Source organism: Jaculus jaculus, chromosome 11 (genome assembly GCF_020740685.1).
Source record: "Jaculus jaculus isolate mJacJac1 chromosome 11, mJacJac1.mat.Y.cur, whole genome shotgun sequence".
In the NCBI taxonomy this organism is placed as follows: Eukaryota; Metazoa; Chordata; class Mammalia; order Rodentia; family Dipodidae; genus Jaculus; species Jaculus jaculus.
The window spans coordinates 87999152-88025039 of record NC_059112.1 but is presented as its reverse complement, the minus strand read 5'-3'; the positions used below and the strand labels follow the sequence as shown (position 1 = coordinate 88025039).

The 25888-nt window shown below is 46.2% G+C and overlaps 1 protein-coding gene across 5 annotated transcripts in view; it reads left to right on the top strand.

Moving 5' to 3' along the window:
• The first annotated feature begins 339 nt into the window (after positions 1–339).
• The window catches only part of Tbl1xr1 (TBL1X receptor 1), a 141578-nt gene continuing 116029 nt past the window's right edge, over positions 340–25888 (top strand). The window contains exons 1-2 of one of the 5 annotated variants that reach the window (XM_045161332.1): positions 437–485; positions 10564–10639. The gene's annotated coding sequence lies outside the window, so the exon portion shown is untranslated. Of the gene's footprint in view, positions 486–1188; positions 1313–10563; positions 10640–25888 lie in introns of those variants that run through there. The other 4 variants (XM_045161335.1, XM_004652330.2, XM_045161336.1 and 1 more) reach the window with 4 other exon arrangements.

The following is a 25888-nucleotide window of genomic DNA, read 5'->3' as shown; positions in this document are numbered from 1 at the left end:
CGCGGGCCTCGCGAGCTCATTTGTGCCTGGCTGGTCCCCGCTCCTCTCTCTCTCTCCCCTCTCTCTCTCTCTCTCTCTCCTCTCTCTCTCTCCTCTCTCTCTCGCTCTCTCCCCCCAGTGCCGAGTGTCTGAGCCGTTGGCTGCTCCGAACCGTTTGGCTCTTTCCCTTAGTAACAGCTTTTCCCTTCTGCCTCAATTCCTCTCCCGCGCGCCCTTCCCCCGCTGCCCGCGCCGGCCGTCCTCCCGCCCGTGCGCCCGCCCGCGCCTCCCCTCCCTCCTCCCTCCCTCCCCGGCGGGAGCACCTCCGTCGCCACCTGGGGACCCGCGCGCCCGCGCCCCCGCTCGCCGGGGTGACACTCGCCGCGCACCCCCCGGAGGGGTTATTTTGGGGGTGGTTGGCGGCGGCGGCGGCGGCGGCGAGGAGGGGAGTTTCCTGCGCCTCCGTTCCCGGGAGGGGAACGGCGTCCGAGGCTACCGAGTCCCAGGTAGGCGCGGGGGAAGGTGGGGGAGGGGGGCACCCGGGGCTCCAGGGCGGCGGGGGGAGGGGCGCGCGGACTCAACTTGGCCTTGGGGGCGCGGGGGGAGGGGCGCGCGGGCATTTCGGGGTCCCCTCCCCCACCGCGGGGCTCACGTGCCTGCTCGCCCCCTCCCCCTGCCCTCGGCGGGTCTGGGGGGGGCAGGGAAATCCTCGTCCACCCCGGGAGGGGGAGGGGGAGGGCTGGGAAACGTGCGCCTCGGTCTCCCCTCCCCCTCCGTGCATGTTCAGGCACCCCGTTTTTTTTTTTTTTGGTGCGTGTTCGCGCGCGCGTGTGTGCGTGTGTCTCTGTATGTGTGTGTGTGTGTGTGTGTGTGCATGCGTGCGTGTGTGTGCGCGCCAGGCGCAGGAGGTTTTCAGGAAAGGATTCGCAGCAAATTCAATCCGGAGCCATCATGAGGCCGAGTCCTTTTATAGCCTATTTTTAGCCGAGCTCCGGGCTCCTTTCGGGGCACGCAGCTTGGGCCGCAGCCCGGGGTCGGCGCCGCGATGAAAAGTGCGCGTCCCTCCTCGGCGGGCGGGCGGGCGTGCGGGCGCGGCGACCCCGGGCTGCCGGCGGGCGGGCGGGCGGGCGCGGCGGGCGGCTGTTGGCCCTGCGCGTCCCGGGCGGGGGCGCTGGGCGCAGGAAGGGCGCGCGGCCGCGGGGCCTGGGCTGCGGGGCGCGTGGCTCCGGGAAACTTGCTGCTCCCGGGCGTCTTCAGGACGCATCTGCTTCCAGGAGGCTCTTTGGAGTTGGGTCAGAAGTGTAGGACTGGCAAAGTTACTGCCAGCTTCTTGGTAAGTTTTGGGGTGGCATTATTTTCTGACAGTGTGAAGGCCACGTTGTGAGTGTGGTTTCTCGGTTACTTCCTCTTTGCAACCGATGTCATTCCCCACCCCCACCCCCCTTTGAACAGAGTCAAACTCTTTATTGAAGGGAAAAATTTTCATTTTAAACGGCAGCTCGAGGCAAGCCATGCCTGGTTACCGTGCTCAGTGATTTTTTTTTTTTTTGGAAGTTCCTAATTTGTTGAACAAAGTGGCAACCAGGGTTACATATAAGTTGTGAACACGGTGTGGTGTGTGCTCCATGTAAAGAAAATTGGACTGTGAAGACTTTAAAGAAATACTGTTTGTCAGTCTCCTAACACTAACATAATTTGGCGGTTACACTGGGGGACTAGTTAAACATTAGTTTTCCTCAGTGTCAGGAGTTTACTTAAAATCTTGGGACTCTGCCGGGTGGAGAGTTTTACTACCTATGTGATTTACAGAAGTTTACTGCTGGCTTTCTGGTTTCCCAAACAGGAACCTAATGCTGATCTAAACACGCTAATCTAGCGCGGTGGGTGAAAGGATGGGTTATTTTTAGTTGGAGTCTTCCTAGACTGAACGCTCCCCCACCGGTGCGAAGTATAATCCGCTCGCCAGCCACCCTTCCCTAAAGATGACTTCAGCAGTTTGGATAGCACAAGACCCTATCATGCTGGTTTTATCCACTTAACCTAAAGTGACTTGCAGTTAATGTCCTGGCTGCACGCTGACGGTAGTGACTTCTGGGGTTTCCCGGGGTAATCATTCAGGTTCGGGTTTTTTTTTTCCCAGAGAAGACCCGTCCTCATTGGTTGGTGTATTTTAACAGTCCTGACTTCCTGGGACTGTATGTTCTCACCACTTTAATAAGTTTATAGTCTGGGGAAGTAGGGCACCTTGGTCTCCATGAAAACACTGTGTATTAGTTGGATGGTATCCTGGGAGTTGGTGGCAAGCTCCCCAAATTATCACTGAGAGTTCTAGAAATAGTTGGCATTTACCGGTGGGGGAGGGGCTGCAGAAAGAATACGCGCTGGAGAGGAGGCAGCATGTCGTTTCTGTTCATACTTTTTGCTTTTCAGTCGAGGTTTTTTTTCCTTGTTCCTTTGGAAGCTTTCTTTTTTCAGTTTTGTTCCTTATTGTGTGATGTGTGTAATCTCAATCCATAAATAACCTTTTCTTTTTTTTTTTTTTTTGCCATTTGAGTAGAGTCCAATTTTAGGACAAAACGCTAAACTGTTGGGGATGAAAACAGTGTGTGGTTGAAAAGCTAAGGAACTTAATTAAATTACGTGTTAGTGACTTAGTTGTTAGTGCCCTTCTCATGAGCTTGAAGCATTTTTCTTCTAACATACATGCGTTTGGTTATTCACGTGGCAGGAACTGGTGGGTGAAGTGGAGGGTCCCTTAGTGCGACTGCATTTTTATACTGGTCGTGTGTAAAGAAGTGTTCAACTTTTTAACTTTTTCATATATGCCCAGGAATCCTTTGGTCCTTGTGTTCTCAACATCTAATTAAGTTTTTTTTTTTTTTTGTATGCCTGATTACCGTAGTACCTGTCAACCAAGAGAACAAGGACTAGCTTTTACTTTTACTGAGATGAGGGGAAGGGTAGCTGCCGCCTCGTGTAAACAGGGTTACTGGTGAGAGGAGAAGCCACTGGAGTACCTTTGGTGCTTCAGCCTGTTGAGTAAATACCTCAGAGCAGTGGAATGTACCTGCAGCTGCATCCCAGGGGTGGCACACAGGCGTCGTCCTTCCACAGCCTCTTGTAGCAGCATACCTCTGCGGAGTCTTGACATATTTGGGTAAAATTAGTTGAAATAAGTAAATTGTTAGGTTTGTTATTTGTATAAAAGGAATAGAGAAGGGCTTGAGAGATGGCTTAGTGGTTAAGGCAGTTTGCCTGCAAAGCCAAAGGACCCAGGTTCTATTCCCCAGGATCCTTGTGAGCCATGTAAGGAAGCACAAGCGTCTGGAGTTTGTTTACAGCAGCTGAAGACCCTGGTGTGCCCATTCCCCCCCCCCCTTTAAATAATATTCTTTTTCTTTAAAAAGAAAAGAATAGAGAAGAATGAATTGGAAGCCATGGGGGGAGAGAGGGTAGAAACATTGGTATTGTTTGGGACTGTGTTTTTCTAGTACATGTGAACTTGATCATCTCAATAATAACGTTTACAGCCTAAGTCTCTCTGAAATGCGGAAGAGGAAGACAGCTAGGAGGAGACATTGACAATGCTCACACCTTCCAGGGTGCAGAAGGTGAATTTCTTTGGGCTGTGCAAGCAGAGAATTGGTAAGAGTCTTGTTCAGTTTGCCACCAACAGATTCTTCTTGAGAGAGCTGGTGCTCAAGAGATTTGACTGTTTACTGCTTCTGGCATGGTTCTCAGTAAGAGAACCATTAATTGCCCCTTTACAGAGAGCCAAAGCACAAGGCTCTGCCTGGGCCACTTGTAGTCTGTCGTAGTCATGCTCAATCATTGAGGGCTGCCATGTTGGGTGGTTTTGTGTTTGAGGACACTCCTGAGAGGAGCAGAGGAATTGCTTCCTTTGTCCAAGTCACAAACGTGGATGATGGTGGGGCTTGGAACCCAGCTCTCTCTGATCTTAGTCCATGTTCTCTCTAGATGCCCACAAGTGGGACAGATTTTCTAGCTGCTCTGTAAGGCTTGGCCTGTAGATTTCATTTCACAAAGCTTGTGTGGGTCACAAGATGGGCACTCTGCCCGACACTTCTGTGACCTGGACCAGCTGATTGCTTTCCAGTTACTGCTGGATTCTGGACCTGCACTTACTCAGCTGCTTTCCCAGCTAAGAGACTCAGCACCAAACACCAGCAGGGCAGGAGAAAAGAAAAGCAAGGAAGAACATGGCTAGCAATCCTCAGAGCATATATATGTATATATATGTATGTATATGTATATTTTACTTATTTATTGCAGAGAGAGGAAGAATGTACAGGTGCAAGGCCTCTAGCCACTGCAAATGAACTCCAGATGCATGCACCACCTTGTGTATCTGACTTACATGGGTACCAGGGAATTGAACCTGGGTCCTTAAGCTTCCCAGACAAGCACTTTAGCTGCTAAGCCATCTCTCCAGCCCCAGAGAATATATTTCTGAAAACTTGGATTAAAAACATCAGGTAAAAAAATGGGTGGGGGGTTTGAGATTTTTAATTCTAGCACTCAGGAGGCTGAGGTAAGAAGATCACCCTGAATTGGAGGCCAGCCTGGACTAGAGTGAGTTTCAGGTGAGCATGTGCTACAGGGAGCCCCTACCTGGAAAATAAGATAATAAAACATCTTTAGTGTGCTGTAATAGTGGTGTGAGCAAGGGTTCTTGTGAAGAACCACAGGTGACCTTGAGGGTAGTACTTCTGGGCCACTTTCTCAGGAGTGTCACAGGGACAGTCTGCTTTATGGAGTTGAGAAGCTGAGTTAGTATACCCACCGTGTTGAGACCACTTCTCGACAGAGCAGGCATCACCTAGGTGTGTAGTGCTGGTAGGTTTGGTTTTCAGGTTTGTTTCTTAGTGCTGATCTTCTGTTTGTTAGAGTTTTAGTAGGGGTATAATGTCACAGAACTTTTGCCAGTTCTTTTTCCTGAGTTCCTGGCCAACATACTTGAAATAAACATAGCATAATTTCATTGCCTTCAAAGTTGACTTGAATGTTAATACTTCCTGGGGGCTGTGAGTTGCCTTTGTTGCTGTTCTGTCCTTCAAGTTTGGATTTTATATCTGAGTGCACACTTTAAATATTTTCCAACTTTTAAAATAAGAATGGAACTCTTTGATTTTTTTTTTTAAATTATTTATTTGAGGGATAAAGAAGCAGAGAGGAAGAGAGAGAGAGAATGGGTATGCCAGGACATCAAGTCACTGCAAGCAAACTCCAGATGCATGTGCCACCTTGTGCACCTGGCTTACCTGGGTCCTATGGAATGGATCCTGGGTCCTTTGGTTTTGTAGGCAAGCACCTTAACTACTAAGCCATCTCTCCAGCCCTCAAATACTTTTATATTTTTATTAGAGGCAGAGAGGGTAAAAAGGAGGGAGGGAGGGAGGGAGATAATGAGAATATGGGTGCTCCAGGGCATCCTGCTGCTGTGCAGGCATGAACTCCAGATACATGCGCACCCCTTTATATGTTTGCTTTACTTGGGTACTGGGGAATTGAACCTGGACTGGCTGGTTTTGCAAGCAGGCGCTTTTAACTGCTAAGCTCTCTCTCTGATCTGGAAACTACTACTTTTTTTTTTTTAAATTTTTTTTTTAAATTTATTTATTTGAGAGCGACAGACACAGAGAGAAAGACAGATAGAGGGAGAGAGAGAGAATGGGTGCGCCAGGGCTTCCAGCCTCTGCAAACGAACTCCAGATGTGTGCGCCCCCTTGTGCATCTGGCTAACATGGGACTTGGGGAACCGAGCCTCGAACCGGGGTCCTTAGGCTTCACAGGCAAGCGTTTAACCGCTAAGCCATCTCTCCAGCCCTCCTTCTTCTTTATTGAGACTGAGTCTAGGAGAACTTAAGAGTCTATCTTTTAAATACATTTTATTTTATTTATTCATTTCTTTGAGAGAGAGAGAGAAAGAGCCAGATAGACAGAATGGGCACACCAGAGCCTTCACCTGCTACAAACAAACTCCAGATGCATGTGCCACCTTGTGTATCTGGCTAATGTGGGTCCTGGGGAATAGATAGAACCTGGGTCCTTTGGCTTTGCAGGCAACTGCCTTAACCACTAAGCTATCTCTCCAGCCCAAGAGTCTGTCTTTTAGATTGGAGTGATTGCTTCCAGGTGGTATATTTTCCCTCTAGCAGACCTCCATGTGAGTTGTGTCTCCCATTTGTAGCTCTGAAGGACCCTGCTCTGGGTCACCACTCCTAACTCACCAGTGTTCTCACAGCCCAGGTCCTGAGGGGCAGGGTGTGCACTCTGCTGGTAGTGGTGATGGGTCCTTGAGACAATTTGAGCAGCTGATCCCTGTTTGAGGGCCAGGTAGTGATGAGATGGAGAAGCAATTTGGGCCCAGTTGGCATGGGTCTGTAGGCCAGTGTTCTTTGCTAGTAGTATGTGTGTGAGGGAGACTGGGGTATGCTACTCGTCGTCTTCATGGGCATGAACAGCATGCTTCTATCATCTGCAACTACTGAGTGTGATTTACGTCAAATACTGGTTTCATCCCTGGAGGAACCCCTAATGAACTCCTCACGCCAGCTGGTGCAGATTATGGCCTCACACTAGCCTTTAAGACTCTCCTCTACTGTCTCAGCCTTCCTCCCACTTAATGCCAGGGGATGCTTGCCTGCTTCCCACGGGCCCCTTCTGCCCTTTTCCTTCTTGGCTTTCTTCATGCTCTTCCTGCCCTGTGACCTTTCTTTAGTCTCAGTTATGTCCCACTTCTTTCAAGAAGCCTTTCCTGGCCTGCCCAGACTTAGTGTATTTCTTCCTGAGATTCAGAATATTCCATGACTACTATGATAAACACCATCACACCTTCTGTTTTGTGGGCGTGTCATGTGCCCCAATTACCATGTTTGGCTTCTTGAAGGGAAGGTCCTCCTTTTCCAGGAGAATTTGGCAAAGTTCTTGGCTATTATATCCAGCTCAAATACCATTCTCATGCCAAGTGTCCTTGTCCCATTGATGTGGTAGAATCTTCCTTTTGAGTAGACTTCTCAGGCCCAGGTCCCCTAACAGTCATATTGAATTGGTTATTGGAATTGGCATGTGGCCAGAGTGGACAAGGGAGAAAAACTTGCTTGGTTCCTAGAGTTTAGTGATAGTGGATAGGCTTGTCCTCTTAATTGAGATGGTAGTTGCTGTATTAAGGAAGAGCCCATCTAGCTAGGATCACATTGCTGAAGGGGAAGGATCTAGTTACAAGGATTAGGGATTGCTTCTCTGAAGTGCTATGGGATTTTTTTTTTCCTTCAGATTTTAGGATAGCTCATACTCATAATGAGATCTTGGGGATGAACATGAAATTTGGTTTTCTTTCCCATGTACCTTGTTCACGCAGCCTGTCACAAAGTGGGGCAACACAGAGCTTTGCTTTGGCTAGGGAATCTTCAACCTGTACTTGAGCCCAGTGTAGTGGTGCTAAGGATTTTAAACCTGATTTTTAAAAATTTAATTAATTTATTTCAGAAAGAGGAAAGAATAGCCACGTCAGGGCTTCCAGCTACTGCAAACTAACTCCAGATGCATGTTCCCCCTCGTGCATCTGGCTTCTGTGGGTCCTGGAGAATCAAACCTTTGTCTTTGCAGGCAATCTCTCCAGCCTCCCCCGCTTTTATAGTCAGGGCTTCATATAGCCTTGAGGCTAGCCTTAACCTTGAGGCTGATCCTCCTGCCTCCACCTCACAAGTGCAAGGGTTACTGGTATGTGCCATTACTCCCCCCACACTCTAAAGGAAAGTAGCACTTAGGTGCTTTTTATTTTAATGTTTTGAAACAGTCTTACTATATAGTACTGGCTGGTGTGGGATTTGGTACAAATTCAGTCTGGCCTCCAGTTTGTGGTCCTCTCGCCTCTGCTTTCTGAGTGCAGGGATTATAGGCATACTCTGCCATGTCCACTTGTGCCATGGTCCACTTGGAGTTACTATTTTTTTAAAATTTATTTTTGTTTATTTGAAAGTGACAGACAGAAAGAGGCAGAGACAGAGAATGGGCGCACCAGGGCCTCTAGCCACTGCAAACGAACTCTAGATGCATGCGTCACCTTGTACATCTGGCTTATGTGAGTACAGGGTAATCAAGCCTTGAACCTAATTTAGGTGTATTATTAACAAAGTAACACGTTTTTAAAATGCCTTTAAGTTTAAAAGTATATATATAGAGAGAGCTAGAGAGATGACTAAGTGGTTAAGGGCTTGCTTGTGAAGCCTAAGGACCCTGGAGATTGCTCAGTGGTTAAGCGCATGTGCCACTTAAGCATGAGGACTTCTTGGGCAGGAGACCACCACGTTTTACTCCCTAGAACTCATGTAAAACGCTGGGTGTGGACATGCAGATCTGTAAAGCCTGGTGGGGGAGGGGCTGGGGGCCAGAGACTGGACAGTCACTGATGGACAGCAGCTCTGGGTTGAGAAAGCGACCCTGTCTCAAGGAAATATGCAGATGAAAGACATTCTACATTCTTCTGTCCTGTGCATGAACATGCATGGGTGTGTGCACTGTACATACACGTGCATACAACACACATCACACATACCATACATCATAACATGCACACATGAATGCAGAGCAACAAACAGTACCCATGTAAACCTAGTTGAAAAAAGTGGTACAAGCATGTAGCATTCGTCTGCAGGAGCAAGAGATCCTGGTGTGTGCATACACGCATGAACACACACATAAAATTAAATACATGTTGAAAATAAAACAAATAATGTTATTTTCTCCAATGCTTTTCTGTCCATTCTTTCTGCTCAGTCACTTGTTTCTGGTGGCATTTAACATTTAGGTTTCAAATTGGTTGGCAGAACTATAGTAGCTATATGGTAAGCATGGTGTCAATTTTATATCATGATTAGGTTCTTAGGTCAGGGTGACCAGTGACTTTTGAGTCCCACCTAAGCTTAATAATCAGAAGTGACTAAGCTCAGATGAAGCAGAGTTCTAGCTGTTCAGAAGAGCACAGCGTATCTCACTTCAGTTGCTGCTTTGTCAGGTGCTTAGCAGTTAGATGAGCATTGTGGGTCCTATGTATTTGTTTTGTTGGGGGGATTCATTGTTTCACTCTAGGTCAGGCCTCCCTGGAACTCACTGTGTAGCTCAGGCTGGCTTATAACTCACTTTTATCCTCCTGACTGTTCGGATTACAGGTGAGAGCCACTGTGTTTGGCCAGTAGTTGATTTTACTGTGTTTTGTGTGCATGTGATGTGTGTGTGCAAGGGCGCACGTGTGTGAAGGGGTGTTTTGTGGTGGGAGTGGAGGCCAAAGGCTGACACCAGATGCACATGACTTCCTCATGAGGAAGGATGAGGTACTCTCATCCTTAATTTTTAAGAAACAATTAAAAAAAATTATTATTTATTTGAGAGAGAGAGAGGTAGAGAAAGGGGTAGGGAGAAAGAGAATATGGGTGCAGCAGTGCCTCCATCCACCGCAAATGAACTCCAGACATGCACCACCTTGATATTTCCTGCACTGTCCTTATGTGGGTCCTGGGGAATTGAACTCAGTTCCTTAGGCTTTGAAGGCAAGAACCTTAACTGCTGAGCCATCTCTTCAGCCCAGATTTTTGTTTTTTGGTTTTGGAGGTAGGGTCTCACTCTAGCTCACACTGACCTGGACTCACTATGGAGTCTTGGGGTGGCGTCGAACTCACGGAAATCCTCCTACCTCTGCCTCCGGGGTGCTGGGATTAAAGGCATACACCACCACGCTCGGCCAGCCCCGTTTTTTTGAGGCAGGGTTTCACTTTACTCCTGGCTAACCTGGAACGCACTCTGTAGTCCCAGGCTGGCCTTGAGCTCACAGCAATCCTCCTACCTCTGCCTCTCAAGAGTGCTGGGATTAAAGGCGTGCGCCACCACACTCAGCCGACATCTTAATTTTTTGGGACTGAGTTTCTGACTGAACTTTACCAATTTGGCTAGATTAGCCAGTAAGCTGTAGGGATCATGCAGTCTCCACTTCCCCAGCACTAGAATTATGGGTGCACACCACTTGTCCACTCTGCTTTTGAAGCTGGGGATCTGGACTCGGGTCTTCATGCTTGTGTGGGAAACCCAAGCCTGGCCCCCAAGGCAGTAGTTGATCTGCATGGTTATAATTGTGCTTGGTGTAGCAGAACTGTGAAACTGCATCTAATATTATCTGGAAGTTACTGTGACTTGGGAACTTTGCTGTGGACTCTGAGACATTGGATTCTATTCTGATTTTAGTTGTAATTGGTGTCGTGTAAAATGATGCCAGTTCTGGGCTGGGGAGGTGTCTCCAAGGTTAAAGGCACTTGCTTGTAAAGCTTGACTGCCTGAGTTTGCTCCTTCAGTACCCAAGTAAAGCCAGATGCGCAGATGGGGCGCTTGTGTCTGGAGTTGCTCTGCAGTGGCAGGAAGCCTGGTGTACACATACACACCCTCCATTCCCCCTTTTGGCAAATAAATAAATATTTTAAAAAACTTTAAAAAATGATGTTACTTGTGATTTTCATTGGCTGTTCAATTTCTTCATAAAGGGACTTGCCTCTAAGTTGTGCTCTTCATTTTCAGCTGGAGCCACGTCAGAGAGATGCCCCATTGGGTTTCATGCAGATCTGCTCTGTAACTGGGTGCTGGCTTTGTTGAGGTAGGGTCCTCTTGTGCAGGGCACAAGGTGTCACTCATTCTATGATGCTAACTGGGGAGGAGCTGGAGCTATGTGGGTGGCCCTGGGAGCTATGCAACTGTTATGGTTGGTTTACATATCAGAAGATGGAAGTAATACTAATTGAAATGTGAATGCACATAAAATGGCGTAGAACCTGGTGATGCAGGAAGCCTCCTTAGGTAATGTTTGGTCAGCCCTACTTGTGGCCCTTGTGCTGTAGCAGCAGAAGCTGAAGGCTGGGGTGGCATTCAGTGACTTAGCTGGGGAGGGTTGACTGACTCTAGAATATACTGTACCTTGTTTTTTCTTTGAGGCAAGGTCTCACTCTAGTCCAGGCTAATCTAGAACTCATCTTGCAGCTCAAGATGGCCTCAAACTCATGGCAGTCCTCCTACCTTAGCCTCTGAAGTGCCGGGATTAAAGGGTAAGCCATCACATCTGGCCCTGACTACAGTTGTGTTGTGTCTGAAATATGTGTTTTGTATGTTTGGTTTTTGAGGTAGGGTTTCATGTAGTTCAGGCTAGCATGGAAATTACTGTGTAGTGGAGGCTGGCCTTGAATTCCTGAATCTTCTATCTCCCAAATGCCACCAAGTCTGGCTCAAGTATGTTAGTTTACAGCATTTTTTAATGTTGTTTGGTAACACTTTGGTAAGATTTTGGTAAGATGGTTCAGGGAAAAGGCTGCTGCCTTTCTTAGATAAAAACATTTCCAGTCCTTTCTTTGCGCCCTGAAATGTCATCTGTGTCCATTGCCGAGTTACATTTCCACTGTACATGGTGCATTCTATGCAGAATCTGATGTGGCTGTTCACTGGAAGTATGGGTGACATGCACAGGGTGTGCATACGTGTGAAATAATGGACATAAGCTTTTCACAGCTACTGCTGTAGGTCCTGGTCCAGCCATCCTTTAATTTATGTACTCTCTCGTTTGTACAGCCACACTCTAGCGCAGGCTGACCTCCCACTCAGAACTGCCCTACCTCACCCAGCCTTCTAGGTACTGGGATTACACATCTGAGCCTCCCATCTAGTTGTATTTTAAAAACATTCTCTTGGGCTGGAGAGATGGCTTAGTGGTTGAGCGCTTGCCTGTGAATCCTAAGGACCCCGGTTCGAGGCTCGATTCTCCAGGACCCACGTTAGCCAGATGCACAAGGGGGCGGGGGCGCGTGCATCTGGAGTTTGTTTGCAGTGGCTGGAAGCCCTGGTGCGCCCATTCTCTTTCTCTCTGTCTCTCTCTGTCTCTCTCTCTCTCTGTCACATTCAAATAAATAAATAAAAATGAACAACAAAAAAGTTGTTTTTAAAAACATTCTCTTATTAAAAAACTAATTCGTAGTTAAAAAATCTTTGTTCATTTTTATTTATTTGAGAGTGACAGAGAAAGAGGCAGAGAGAGAGAGAGAGAGAGAAAGGGGGAGGAAGGAAGGGAGGGAGGGAGGGAGGGAGGGAGGGAGGGAGAGAACAGGTGCGCCAGGGCCTCCAGCCACTGCAAACGAAATGCAGATGTGTGCGTCCCCTTGTGCTGAACCAGGGTCCTTAGGCTTCACAGGCAAGCGCTTAACCCTTAGGCCATCTCTTGAGCCCATAATTAAAACTTTTAAAAAATATATTTTATTTGTTTATTTGGGAGGGAGGGAAGGAGGGGGGAGAGAGAGAATTGGCGTGCCAAGGCCTTCAGCTACTGCAAACGAACTCCAGAAGCATGCGCCCCCTTGTGCATCTGGCTTATGTGGGTCCTGGGGAATTGAACCAGGATCCTTTGGCTTTGCAGTCAAATGCCTTAACCGTCAAGCCATTTCTCTAGCCCAAATCGTGCTTGCTTCCTTCTTTCTTTCTTTCTTTCTTTCTTTCTTTCTTTCTTTCTTTCTTTCTTTCTTTCTTTTTTTTGTTGTGCTTTTTGTTTTTTTGAGGTAGGGTTTCACACTGGCCTGGGTTTTTTTTTTTTTTTAAAACACTCTTGCTGCTGTGGATCTTTCTGTATAGCCCACGTTTGTCCTTAAACTGGTAATCTTGCTTTAGCTTCTTGAGTGTTATAGTAAAGGTGTACACCACTATGCCCAGCTTAAAATAAAAAAGCATTTTCATAAGCTTCTCAACTGATAATGATTTTATTACTCATTCAGTCAATTTAGAAAATGCTGGCTTAAGGTAGTAAAGAATTAAAATGTCCCATGTTTATGGATTTAGGATCTACATTCCGAATGGAAATAAACTGACACTCTGAAGGCTGGAACATAGACAGTAACATTTATTGTTGCTTTGTCTTGAGTAGATAGCATTTATTTAACTTTTTATTGTGTGTATATGTGTGTGTGTATGTATTTGTATCTGTGTATATGTATGGGTGCTCACATATGTGAAGGTCAGAAAACAACTTTGAAGTATTCCAACTATTTTTTTTTTAATACTTTATCTCAGAGAGAAAAAGTTCAGATAGAGAGTGGGTGTGCCAGGGCCTCTAGGCACTGCAAATGAACTCCAGATGCAGGCACCACCTTGTATGAATGACGTGACATGGGGAATCAAACTCTGGCCCTTAGGCTTTGCAGGCAAGCATCTTAAGTGCTGAGTCATCTCTAGCCATACCCGTTTTTTTTTTTTTTAAATTTTTTATTTATTTATTTGAGAGCGACAGACACAGAGAGAAAGACAGATAGAGGGGGAGAGAGAGAATGGGCGCGCCAGGGCTTCCAGCCTCTGCAAACGAACTCCAGACACGTGCGCCCCCTTGTGCATCTGGCTAACGTGGGACCTGGGGAACCGAGCCTCGAACCGGAGTCCTTAGGCTTCACAGGCAAGCCCTCAACCGCTACGCCATCTCTCCAGCCCGCCATACCTGTTTTTGAGACAGTTTCTCTTGGTTTTGCTGCCAGGATGACCCTGTAAGTTCTGAGATTCTCCTGACCACCCTGCCTGTTATAGGTACATTGCAATTACAGGTGCATGCATCACGTAGTGTCTGGCTTTACTTGGGTGCTGGGGATTGAGCTGAGAATGGAACTTGGGTTGAAAGGCTTGTGCACCAAACAACCTTAACTACTGAGCCATCTTCCAGTTGTTTTTCGAGGTACAGTCTTGCTCTATTTTTTCTTCCTTTTTTTTCAATCCCATTAAAAAATAAATAAATTTATTTGTAAGCAGAAGGGGCGGGGGAGACGACAGAGAATGGGCAGGCCAGGGTTAGGGTTCAGCTGCTGCAAATGAGCTCCACATGCATGCACCACTTTGTGCATCTGACTTGACTTGGTAACATCTCATGTAGTCCAGTTTGGCCTTGAAATAACTATGTTGGTCAGGCTGGACTTGAACTTTTAATTCTTCTGCCTCTGAATTGTTCTGAGTGCTGGGTTTCTGAGATATTTTTTTTTTTAAGATGTTTTTTGTTCATTTTTTTAATTTATTTGAAAATGACAGAGAGAGAGGGAGAGAAAGAGGCAGAGAGGGAATGGGCATGCCAGGGCTTTCAGCCTCTGCAAACGAACTCCAGAAACATGTGCCCCCTTTTGCATCTGGCTAACGTGGGTCCTGGAGAATCGAGCCTCAAACCGTGGTCCTTAGACTTCACAGGCAAGCGCTTAACCACCAAGCCCTCTCTCTAGCCCTGAGATATTCTTAAGTTGACTGAGTTCTGACCTGTGGCCCCTAGTCACTTGTCTCTGGCAGACCTCTCTTTGCTGGAGAGCTGTTGGCTCTTGGTAGTCAAAGCCTCCCCCAGGACAGTTCTTTCACCCATCTTTATACTTTGGCATGCTATAGACTTTCCATCTGAGTGATTTGATGTATAGGTTTCCAAAGAACAATAGAACCTTTCCACTTTGAAGATCATTCACATAGGTAAGCTGAATAGAGCTTCATCTGACCTCACAAAGTTGTTGCTCTTTGGTTTCCTGGTGTTCATGTTATAGGAAGTGAGGTCTGTTTGGTCTGGTGGTAGTCATACTGTAGGGAGTGAGGTCTACTTGACATGCTGTTCTACAACTTTGGACATCTGCAGAAATTTCTTTTGGTTTGGGAGTAGTACTTTCTTGTTGGTGGGACAAAATACCTGGCCAGAGTAGCTTTGGGAAGAAAAGGAGACGTAGCCATCATGGCAGGGGAAGCGTGGCAGGAGCACAGCAGTGTCATGTCATCATATCACCAGATAAGAAAAGTAGAGGCAGAGTACAGAGCCAGTTTGAAATATAAAACCTCAAGCCTGCCCCAGTGACACAGTCCTAGCTATGTTTCACCTTCTAAAAGATTTCACAACCCTCGGGCTGGAGAGATGGCTTCGCTGTTAAGCGCTTGCCTGTGAAGCCTAAGGACCCCGGTTTGAGGCTTGATTCCCCAGGACCCACATTAGCCAGATGCACAGGGGGGCACATGGGTCTGGAGTTTGTTTACAGTGGCTGGAAGCCCTGGCATGCCCATTCTCTCTCTGTCTCTTTCTCTCTCTCTCTGTTGCTCTCAAATAAATAAATAAAAAATATTAAAAAAAAAATGATTTCACAACCCTCCCTAACAGGCACTAGCTGGGGATTGAGTGTCAAACACATGCGTCTAGGGAGACAGTTCATAGTAAAGATTTACTTTCAAACTGTGATAGCTGGCAAACTGTGATGGCCTAGCAGAGAAGATGATGGTGGCTTCATGCTTGAATAAGAAAACTCCAGGGGCTAGGGAGTTGTCTCAGTGGTTAAAGGCATATGCTTCTGTAGTTGTTGGCCCCAGGCTCAATTCCTCAGTACCCACATAAAGCCAGATGCACAAAGTGGTTCATGCATCTGGTGTTCTATTTGCAGTGGCAAGAGGCCCTGATGCACATATTCTTTCTCTCCTTGCAAATGAATACTTAAAACTTACTCATACTTTTATCTACATACTTTTTTATTTTATTTTATTTGAGAGTGACAGACACAGAGAGAAAGACAGATAGAGGGAGAGAGAGAGAATGGGCACGCCAGGGCTTCCAGCCTCTGCAAACAACTCCAGACGCGTGCGCCCCCTTGTGCATCTGGCTAACATGGGACCTGGGGAACCAAGCCTTGAACCGGGGTCCTTAGGCTTCACAGGCAAGCGCTTAACCGCCAAGCCATCTCTCCAGCCCAACAAATGAATACTTAAAAAAGAAAAAGAAACACTGACCTTGACATTACCAGTTAAAGTTGATCAAGGTGTTGTGTGGCCTTAACTCCTTATTCCTAACACTCCTGTTCTTTGTAGTTCGTTTCCCTGTGTGGTCCCCTCACCCCATTTCAACCTTTTTCTGATAGTAGTATACCATTGCTCCCTGGCTCTGGGTCCACATACCTGCTGATGACCTGTCCTTTGACAGTGCCTTTCCTACAGGCTCAGGAATGTACTTTGTCTAAGCCACCCATTGCTGCACAGGTCTTTCTTCCTCCATCTGATCCTCAGGCTCGGTAGGAGGCATACTTTCTGTATTCTGTAGGCTGGGCATGGCCTTGAAGAGTTGGTTTTGTGATACGGGAGAGGGAGAGTCTGGAGAACTTGGAGTAGGTGAGCAGGACACAGCCTTCTGGCTTTGTGATGAGAACATCCATGATAGTCAGACCTTGGGTATTTGAGTAGAAGTTGAGGATTAGAGGGAGTTCATCCTGTTACCATTTCCAATTAGATAAGTCTTTGGCCAGAAGAGAAATAGTTGATATTTTCAACTGAACCAGAATTTGTCATCAGGGTACATAGGATTTTCAGCATAAAAGTGAACTAAAGTGATTGCCATAATATTTCATTACTGCTTTAAGCAATATTAAAAAATGGAAGTTTAAAAAAATTCAATTTGTGTGTGTGTGTGTGTGTGTGCGCGCGCGCGTGTGCATGCGCTCACGCTTGTGCCTTTTAAGTGGGTGTTTGAGGAATTGAACCAAGCAGACACCTTTGAGGATCTCCAAAATGAAAATCGCCAAGATTTGTACATTTACTAGGTTAGTATTCCTCTGAATGTTGCTAAATAGGCTTACACATTGTGCAGCATGGGAGGGATTCGATCTGCCGGCCGTTCTGTCTTCTCCTTGTGTCCTCATCTGCAGGGAGCAAGAGAGCCTTGTGCAGGTGGAAGGTTGGCTTTTATAGCTGGACACCGCTGCATTTTCTTTGCAGCCCCTCTCCCTGTGGGCTGCCTGGGGTCTTGTGCCTCCTGCCCCTTTCTGCTCTTCTCTCAGATGACTCACATTTACCTGAATGCTAATGGATGCATTGGTTGGCTGTTTTCTTCAGTGTGACAAAAAAACAACATAAAAATGAGTTCCTACAAAGTGAGAACTGGTAACAATGAGAAAAGTGGTGCCTTTTTCTTTTTCTTTTCCAACTAGGATAGCTTACTAATAGTCTCTTGATAGACGTGATGGTGAGAATGCATGGTGAAGTGCTGTGGCTGTGGCTGGAAACTATCTCTACAGCATTTGTCAGAGTGGGGAGTGGGAAAACGTTTCAGTTTGTTCATTTTTTTTTTTTTGAGACAAGTTGTCATGTAGGTCAGGATGATTAAATTTGTGGTGGTCCTCCTGCCTCTGCTTCTCAAGTGCTGGGATTAGAGGCGTGTCCCACCAGCATGTGCAGGCCCACTACTTAGTGGACTAGTCTCCCTGTGCTGATGGTGTGCTGACCTCCCGGTCCCCAAACCTGTATGTCTCAGCAGCCTCAAGTATCTTTCACCCTCTCAGATTTTCTTCTGCATGCAGTAATGTTTAGGTTATAAAGATGCATAGGGTTTGAATAGCTCTTAACATTTTTTTCCTTATAAAGCCCTGTTGCTTTTAGCATGTGGCTGCAAAAAGTTCTCCATGAATGTCTATATTTTATAGAATGCACTGCAGAAATACTTGCCTATGCTTTTTGTCTGGCACTATACATGTGATGGGTGAATGTCGGTTTCCTTTCTGTCTTCATGTTTCCCTTTCGTAAATATATAAATAAAACATTAAAAAAAGAGGAGGGAAGGTTATCATCATTCTTAGAGTAAAGTTCAAACATCATTGCTTACCCAGTGAGTAGGCCTTCTTGTACCACCACCTTGAAAACCTGTCTCACTCACAGCTCTCCCCTTGTAGCTTGCCAGCTCCACACCTGTGCCTATGCGCATGCCTGCTCCTGCCTGCCTCATCTGAATTGCTTTCTTCTTGCTTCATGCTCTGCCCTGAGGGTGTCACATAGCTTACTGCTTTGCCATTCAGATCTTAGTGGGCGTACTGAAGTAGCTCCTCTCCTCCACCCATTTTCAGTTACCTTTTGTTCTCATTGCCCGTTCATACCACTTCTCCGTGGTCATTGATTCCCATCCCACTGTTCCCTGCATAATTTAAACGTTGAGGCCAGGAATGGGTTCTATCTTCCTGTCACTCTTATCTTCAGTACCTAGACTAGGACCTGGCAGGCATATAGTGGCTTTCTGGGTGGGTTACTGTCTTAAGCATGTCTTCTTGACTATTGAAAGCCTAAAGCTGGATCATCCTTATGAGAACACTGTGGACCATTCATTAGCAGGTCAGCCTTTAGAGGTAAGGTGAGGAGCTGGACTAGAGGTACACCAGAGGTACAGGGGCCTGGGTGCGGGAGGGCTGGTCTTTTTAGAAGAGAGTACTTACGGCTCTTAGGTGGAAGTGAATCAATGTGGAAAGCAGGTAAAGGGATAATGATGAGCTCACCTTTAAATGGTACTTCAGGCAGGGCTTCTGCTCACTGGTTACAGGTGCTTGCTTGCAAAGTCTGCCTGCCTTGGATTTGGCTTCCCTAGTACCCATATCAAGCCACGTGCCCAAAGTAATCCATTGTGTCTGGAGTTTGGCTTGCCACATCTTAGAGGCCCCTGCAAGCCCATTCTCTCTCTCTCCCTCCCTCTCTCTGTGTGAGTCTCACCTTGCAAAGAAATAAAAATGTGATTTAAAGCCGGCGTGGTGGCGCACGCCTTTAGTCCCAGCACTCGGGAGGCAGAGGTAGGATTGCCATGAGTTTGAGGCCACCCTGAGATTCCATAGTGAATTCCAGGTCAGCCTGGGCTAGAGTGAGACCCTACCTTGAAAAACCAAAAAAAAAAAAAAATAAATAAAAAAAAATGTGATTTATACCAAAATAGTAGACTTTCAGAAGTCATTTCATTTTTTTCCATTTGAGAGCGAGAAGCCTACTCAATCCAGTATTGAAGGTGGGCTCCGGGCCCGAGGATAGGGCTTTGCAGTTTACCTCTGGTGTATTTATCTGATGTCTTAATTAGCCAGGGTCTGCTTCCTGAAGCTAATGTGTGAGTTGGCACAAGCAAGTCTTGCTGAAGAAATCCAGACCTGCTCATTTGCATATGGAATCCAAAAAGTGGGTTGACTAACTTAGTTGTGGGAGCAGCATTATTAGTTCAGCTGGACTTTGGTAGAAGCAAGCTAGACTTGCTTGAATACCCCCAGAAATCTCTTGTCAGCTGCTCTGCTGTTTCTTTCTCTTTGAGATGGGATCAAATCCCAGGTGGGATTTGAACTTCTTGTGTAGCTTCTCGAGATGACCTTGAATTTCAGGTCTTCCTGTCTTCATCTCCTAAGGGCAGGATTACAGATGTGCCCCTCCACACCTTGTTTACAGGGTGCTGGGGCTGGAACCTAGAGCCTTGTGCATGCTAGAGAAGGGCCTGCCCACTCTCCAGCCCTGCTGTGGGTCGCTCTCATTTGTCACGGTCGATCTGCTTTCTCCACCTGCTGGAAGCAAGACTGGACAGTGTGTCTGCATTTAGTTTGTTTTTCTTTGTTGTGGAGACAACCCTAACCCTATTTCATTTGAAAAATTCTTGGGAAACTCTGAAGTATTTAGCAGTGGTTTTCTCCAAGTACCTAAGGGACGGGATGAGTAGTGGATGTAGCCATGGGACAACATAGGGATTGCCTGGAGACCACCACTTGCCCAGTTAGCCGGGAGGCTGGGTCTGTGTTACTTAAGATCCCCCTTTCCTCCTCACTCAGAAGCGACACATCTCAAAAGCAGGTGTGGTAGCACACACTTTTAATCTTAGCACTCTGGAGACAGAAGTAGGAGGATCGCCATGAGTTCAAGACCACCCTGAGACTCCATAGTGAATTCCAAGTCAGCCTGGGCCAGAGTAAAACCCTACCTCCAAAAAAAAAGGAAGGGGCTGGAGAGATGGCTTAGTGGTTAAGCGCTTGCCTGTGAAGCCTAAGGACCCCGGTTCTAGGCTCGATTCCCCAGGATCCATGTTAGCCAGATGCACAAGGAGGCACACATGTCTGGAGTTCATTTGCAGTGGCTGGAGGCCCTGGCGTGCCATTCTCTCTCTCTCTCTCTCTCTCTCTCTTTCTCTGTCTGACGCTCTCAAATAAATAAATAAAAATAAACCAAAAAATTTAAAAAAAGGAAAAATAGACACATTGCTTCCTCTGTTTCACCCAGCTTTTATTTAAAATAGTGAATTATTCGTGTGTGCGCTCATGGATATGTAGTTTATTGCCGCTACAGTGGAAGCCAGGTGCTTGCACTACTTTATGTCCAGGTTTATGTGGTGGGTTGGCAATTGAAACTGGGCATTTAGGCTTTGCAAGCAAGCAAGCACCTTTAACTGCTGAGCCACCTCCCCATCCCACTCAACCTTTTCAAATTAAGAATCTGTTTGTCCACTGGAAAATTGAGGATACTCATGTGTTAGTCATAGTTTTGTTTGTTCTGTCTGTAGACAGTGGGGTGTTAGTGAACCATCCTCTCAGAATGAGCACCATAGCAGGAGCTGGATGCTGTTTCTTTTGGTTTTCTTTTCAACATGGTTCCTGTTACCTTGTAGCTAGTGCAAGGTTGTATTTGAAGGCACTTAGGGAATTGTCAGCAAGTTCATTATAAAAACATTGGTGTTATTTTAATCTCCGAGGAAGGTAGTCTTTATCCTAACTAGGTATTTAAGTAAATTTAATGTGTAACAAAATTATTAAAAAATATGCCTTCAGGACTGAAGAGATGGCTTAGTGGCTAAGGCATTTGTCTGTGAAGCCTAAGGACCCAGGCTTAATTTCCCCAGTACCCACATAAGCCAGATGGACAGGGTAGTGCATGTGTCTGGAGTTCATTTGTAGTGGCGAGAGGACCTGGCATGCTCATTTTCTCTTTCTCTGCCTCTTTCTTGCTCGCTCTCAAATAAATAACTTTTAAAAAATATTTCTTCAGCTCAGTAGAGTTATTGAGTGGTTAAATTAGATAGATGTCTTCTGTGATCGGAGATCACTTTTCCCTCCCTCCCTCCTTCCCTCCCTCCCTCGGTTTTTCGAGGTAGGGTCGCACTGTAGCCCAGGCTGAACTGGAATTCACTGTCTCATCTCAGGATGGTCTTGAACTCACAGTGATCCTCCTACCTTTGCCTCCCAAGTGCTGGGATTAAAGGAGTGCACCAACATGTCCAGCTGCCTTTCACTTTTTTTGAGACAGTTTCATACTCTAGCCCATGCTGGCCTGGAACTGCATAGTCCAGACTGGCCTTGAACTTGTGTTGATCCTTCTACCTTAGTTAGGTTCAGTGCTGGGAACACAGGTGTAAGCCAACACACCTGGCTACTTGTCCAGATGGAATGCTTTTTGACCCTTTGGTTACATGTATAATTTCAAAGTTGAATATATAGAGCCAAATACCGGGACAGTTTGCTTTGGGAGGCTGAGGCACTCATTAAAAGAAGTTGAGTTGGTGATAATGGGATGTGCTCACCTTGGCAGAACCTTGGAGTCTTGCTAGGACTGGGGATACTCAGCCAAGATGGTGCTAAGTGCAGGTCCACACTGAACCTATACTCAATTGAGTGCAGACCAGGACCACTTGCAAGATGTGTTAAACCAAACAGTTCCGTCCACTCTAGTGTCTGATTCTATGGCCTGGAGTTTGCTCTGCTTGTGAATCCCTGGTGATGCTGATGCAGTCTATAGTTTGAGGACTTGGCTCTGAGAGCTCCTGGGCTATGAGGAAGGGATTGGGGAGAAGGTATTTAAGGAAACAGACTTCTTCATTCCCTGGTCTTTGCTGGCTGCCTGTGCAGCTGCTTGTGAAGTTTGAGTTGGGGCTCTTCCATGGATCTGTGTGTGACTTGTTCTCTCTGTTAACAGTGGGAAATAAATGTGCCCAGTCCTCTATTACTGGAGTCAGCATGTGGTGCAGTTTCCATAGCGTTTGGATAGCCTTTGTTCAGGTCACCTGCTGTGACTGTGGGCTTCCTGCTCTGCTCCTTAGCTTCCTGGTGCAGTAACTGAAGTGGATAGTCTGTACCTCTGAATCAGTAGGCCATTGGAGCAGTGGTTGTCAAAAGCATGAACCGTAGGTTGGTGGTGTGCTCCTTTAATTCCAGTACTCGGGAGGCAGAGGTAGGAGGATTGCAGTGAGTTCCAGGCCACCCTGAGACTACATAGTGAATTCCAGATCAACCTGGAACTAGAGTGAGACCCTACCTCAAGAAACCAAAACCAAAACAAAACAACAAAAGCATGAACATTAAACTCCAGCCAGTGCTGTGGTCTGGGTGGTGCCAGATGGTTATGGTTTCCTTAGACTTATGGTTACATAAGGTTCCATTTCTGGATTTTATTTTATTATTTATTTAAGAGAGGGAGAGAGAGAGACTGGGCATTCAGGGCCTCCAGCCACTGCTCATGAACTCCAGAAGCATGTGCCGCCTTGTATGTACATCTGGCTTATGAGAATCCTGGGGAGTCAGACCTGGCTCCTTAGGCTTTGCAGGCAATCACCTTAACTGCTGAGCCATTTCTCCAGCCCATAGTTAATCTTTTATTTTATTCTGGTGTGTAGGGCATGCATGTTGTAAATACATACGTGTTCAGATGTTTATGGTTTTGTGTGCATGAGGCGGCTAGAGGAGAATGTGGTGCCCTGTGTATCGCTCATCTGAACATTTCCTTGAGACCGAGGCTCTTCCTTAACCTAGAGCTGCTAGTTTTCCATGAGCGAACCCAGCAATTCTGAGCTCTGCCCCCTGCAGAACTGGGGTGACAGATATGCCTGGCCATGTCTATCTTTTTACATGGGTGTGGCCCCAAACCTGAAAGAGGTCATCCCAGACTGTCCACTAGGCACGTTGTGAAGAACCTGGGAGAGGAGGTAGCGGTGGGTGCTGCAGGTGTCTAAGGCAATAAGGCCACAAGCAGCATGGAGGGCCCGCCACTGTTGAAAAGCAGAGAGGAGGAATAAGGGGAAGATGATGAAGAATAAGTTGGTTTCAGTGATCTAGTGCATTTTTTTCTTGTCTATAGAATATTTAATGCTCCTACGCACAGCTTACCATGTAAGAGAGATGGGAAGAGTAGAGGGAGTGAATGGACATTATTGGCCCTGCAAATATGTATTTGTTTGTAAATTAAGGGATGGGGTGTGTTGCAGTCCGGTTCACATTGCTGGTAGAAATCACCCAACCAAGAGCAGCTTCTGGGAAAAAAGAGGTTTATTTTGGCTTACCGGCTTGAGGGGAAGCTCCATGATGGCAGGGGAAAACGATGGCATGAGCAGAGGGTGGACATCACCCCCTGGTCAACATAAGGTGGACCACAGCAACAGGAGGGTGTGCCAAACACTGGCATGGGGAAACTGGCTATAACACCCATAAGCCCGCCCCCAACAATACACTCCCTCCAGGAGGTATTAATTTCCAAATATCCATCAGCTGGGAACCTAGCATTCAGAACACCTAAGTTTATGAGGGACACCTGAATCAAACCACCACAGGGTGCTGTAGCTCAGTGGTAGAGCAACTGTTTAGTATGTGTATGACCTGCCAAAAAAAGGGGGGGGGGTGTAAGTCAAAAGTTACTGTTGGTTGATTTACCATTGACAGCAGCCAGGTCTCTACAATATAACGTGCCTGATTGCCATTTTGTTTCATGTATTTATTGAATCTCACTTAACTGAAACTACATTGGAAGTTGTAGATTATTTTGCATATTATGAAAGGTCTGAAAAGTAATTAAGAAGCATGTAGCTGAATTTTTTCCCCTGTAACAATTTTTTAAAATTAAAAACAATTTTTATGTTTATTTTTATTTATTTATTTGAGAGCGACAGAGAGAAAGAGGCACAGAGAGATAGAGAGAGAGATAGAGACAGAATGGGCACGCCAGGGCATCAGTCACTGCAAACGAACTCCAGACGCGTGCGCCCCCTTGTGCATCTGGCTAACGTGGGTCATGGGGAAACAAGCCTTGAACCGGGGTCCTTAGGCTTCACAGGCAAGCGCACTTCACCGCTAAGCTACCACTCAGCCCAATTTTTTTCCCTAAGTTTCATAGCATGTCTCTTCATTGTGTAGATTTGTCTTTTGCAGAACAGAAAGAAATATTTTATTTTCTTCCCCTCTTCACTCCTTGCCTAGCACCACACAGAACAGACATGATGACCCTGACCTCCCTCTCAGGCTGACCCAGAAAGAAATACGAAGTTCAGCTTGTCAGTTTTTTTTTTTTTTTCCATGGATTGTGTCTTTGGTGGTGTATTTCACAAACCATTGTCATATCTGCGGCCATCTAGGTCCTTTCTCCTGCTAGCTTTTAGGAATTATGGTTTTGTGGTTTTCACGTAGTCCTTGATCCATCTTGACTTCATCTCTGTGCAGAGTGTAAGGCCTGTGCCTGGATTCATTTCTTGGCTAGGGAACCACAGTTACTTTAGCACAGTTTGGTTGCCAGGAGCGTTTGCCCTGTGGCCTTTCCTTTTCCTGTTCTGTCAAGGTCGTCTGTTCAGGTAGAGTGCCTCTGTGTGCTGTTCTGTTCCATTCGTATTTCACCTGCATGGAGCACCTTGGGTTATTGTAGCCTTACTGTAAGGCTTGTGGTCAGGGGTTTGCACTCTGCCCTTTAGCAGCTTTCTTTTTTTCCTGCAGTATTGTGTTGGCTGCTTTGGTATTTAAACCTTCATATAAACTTCAGACTTAGTTTAGACCCAGGGTGTCATAGTCAACTTTATACATTGTTGAGATGAACTTCCAAACCAGGTACAGTTTATGGGAGGAAAGGATTTATTTAAACTTACCAATCCAAGGTAAGTTCCATAATGGCAGAAGAAGCTGGCCCCCTTTCACCAGCCCATACAGAGAAAATTGCCACCACCTGTATATCACAAGCAACCCCAGACAGAGCTCAAGCCCTCTGTATATCTTTAGGGTGGAATTCAGATCTGCCTCTAAGTAACACCTTAGGGCTGGATCCCAGGAACCCCCTACAGTGACACCTTATGCCAGGGCTGAAGATTAAGTTACAAGCTTTAATAAAGTCTTGGATCTGTTGGGGCACATCCATTCAAACTACACATAGGGTTTTGACTGGAATTGAATTAAACCTATTGTTCAAGTTGGGAAGAAATATCACCTTGATAACATTGATTGTCCCACTTATAGACAAGAAGTATCTTTCCATTTTGTTTAATTCTTTGATTTCTTTCATCAGGGTTAAAAAATATATTTTGTTTTTTTCATTTTGCAAGCAGAGAGCTAGGAGAGAATGGGCAAGCCAGGCCCAGGTGTTGCAAACAAATTCCAGATGCATGTGCCACTTTGTGCTTCTGACTTTACATTGGGTACTGGGCACTTGAACTCAGGTTGTTGGGCTTTGCAAGCAAGCAAGTACTTTAAGCACAGACGTCTCTCCAGTTCCTCATCATGACATTTATTTATTTGCAAGGAGAGTGAAAGAGAATGAGAATGGGTGTGCCAGGGCTTCTAGCCACTGCAAAGGAACCCCAAAGGCATGTGCCACTTTGTGCACCTGGCTTTGTGTGGGTCCTGGAACATGGAACACAGGTTGTTAGGCATTGTAGGCAGGCGCCTTAGCCTCTGAGCCTTCTTTCCAGCTCCCTCATCAGGATTTTCAAATGAGCTTTTTTCTTACATGTTATTTGTTGGAGTTAAGTCCATTTTCTATTATAACAAAATCTTGGTGGTTGTTAATATCTAAATAATCTTTTGGCTAGAATGCCAGGGAGCCTGGCGCTGCATGCTGATTGTGGCGGGGAGAGCATCACATAACTCACTTAAGGTCAAATGCACATGTTTATGATGTATGAATTAGTAAACTTTATTTTTATCAAGGTATAAAATTTTCTTCAAGTAAAATAAACAATGGTAAGGAGAGAAGTCTGATGGACTTTGACAGCTTATGTGAGTACCCTTACTTACCTCTGTGACCCACCACCGTCAAGCTGTGGAGCATTTTCCTCATTCTCTGTCACCTCAGATCCCATTTCATTGTTTTCCTG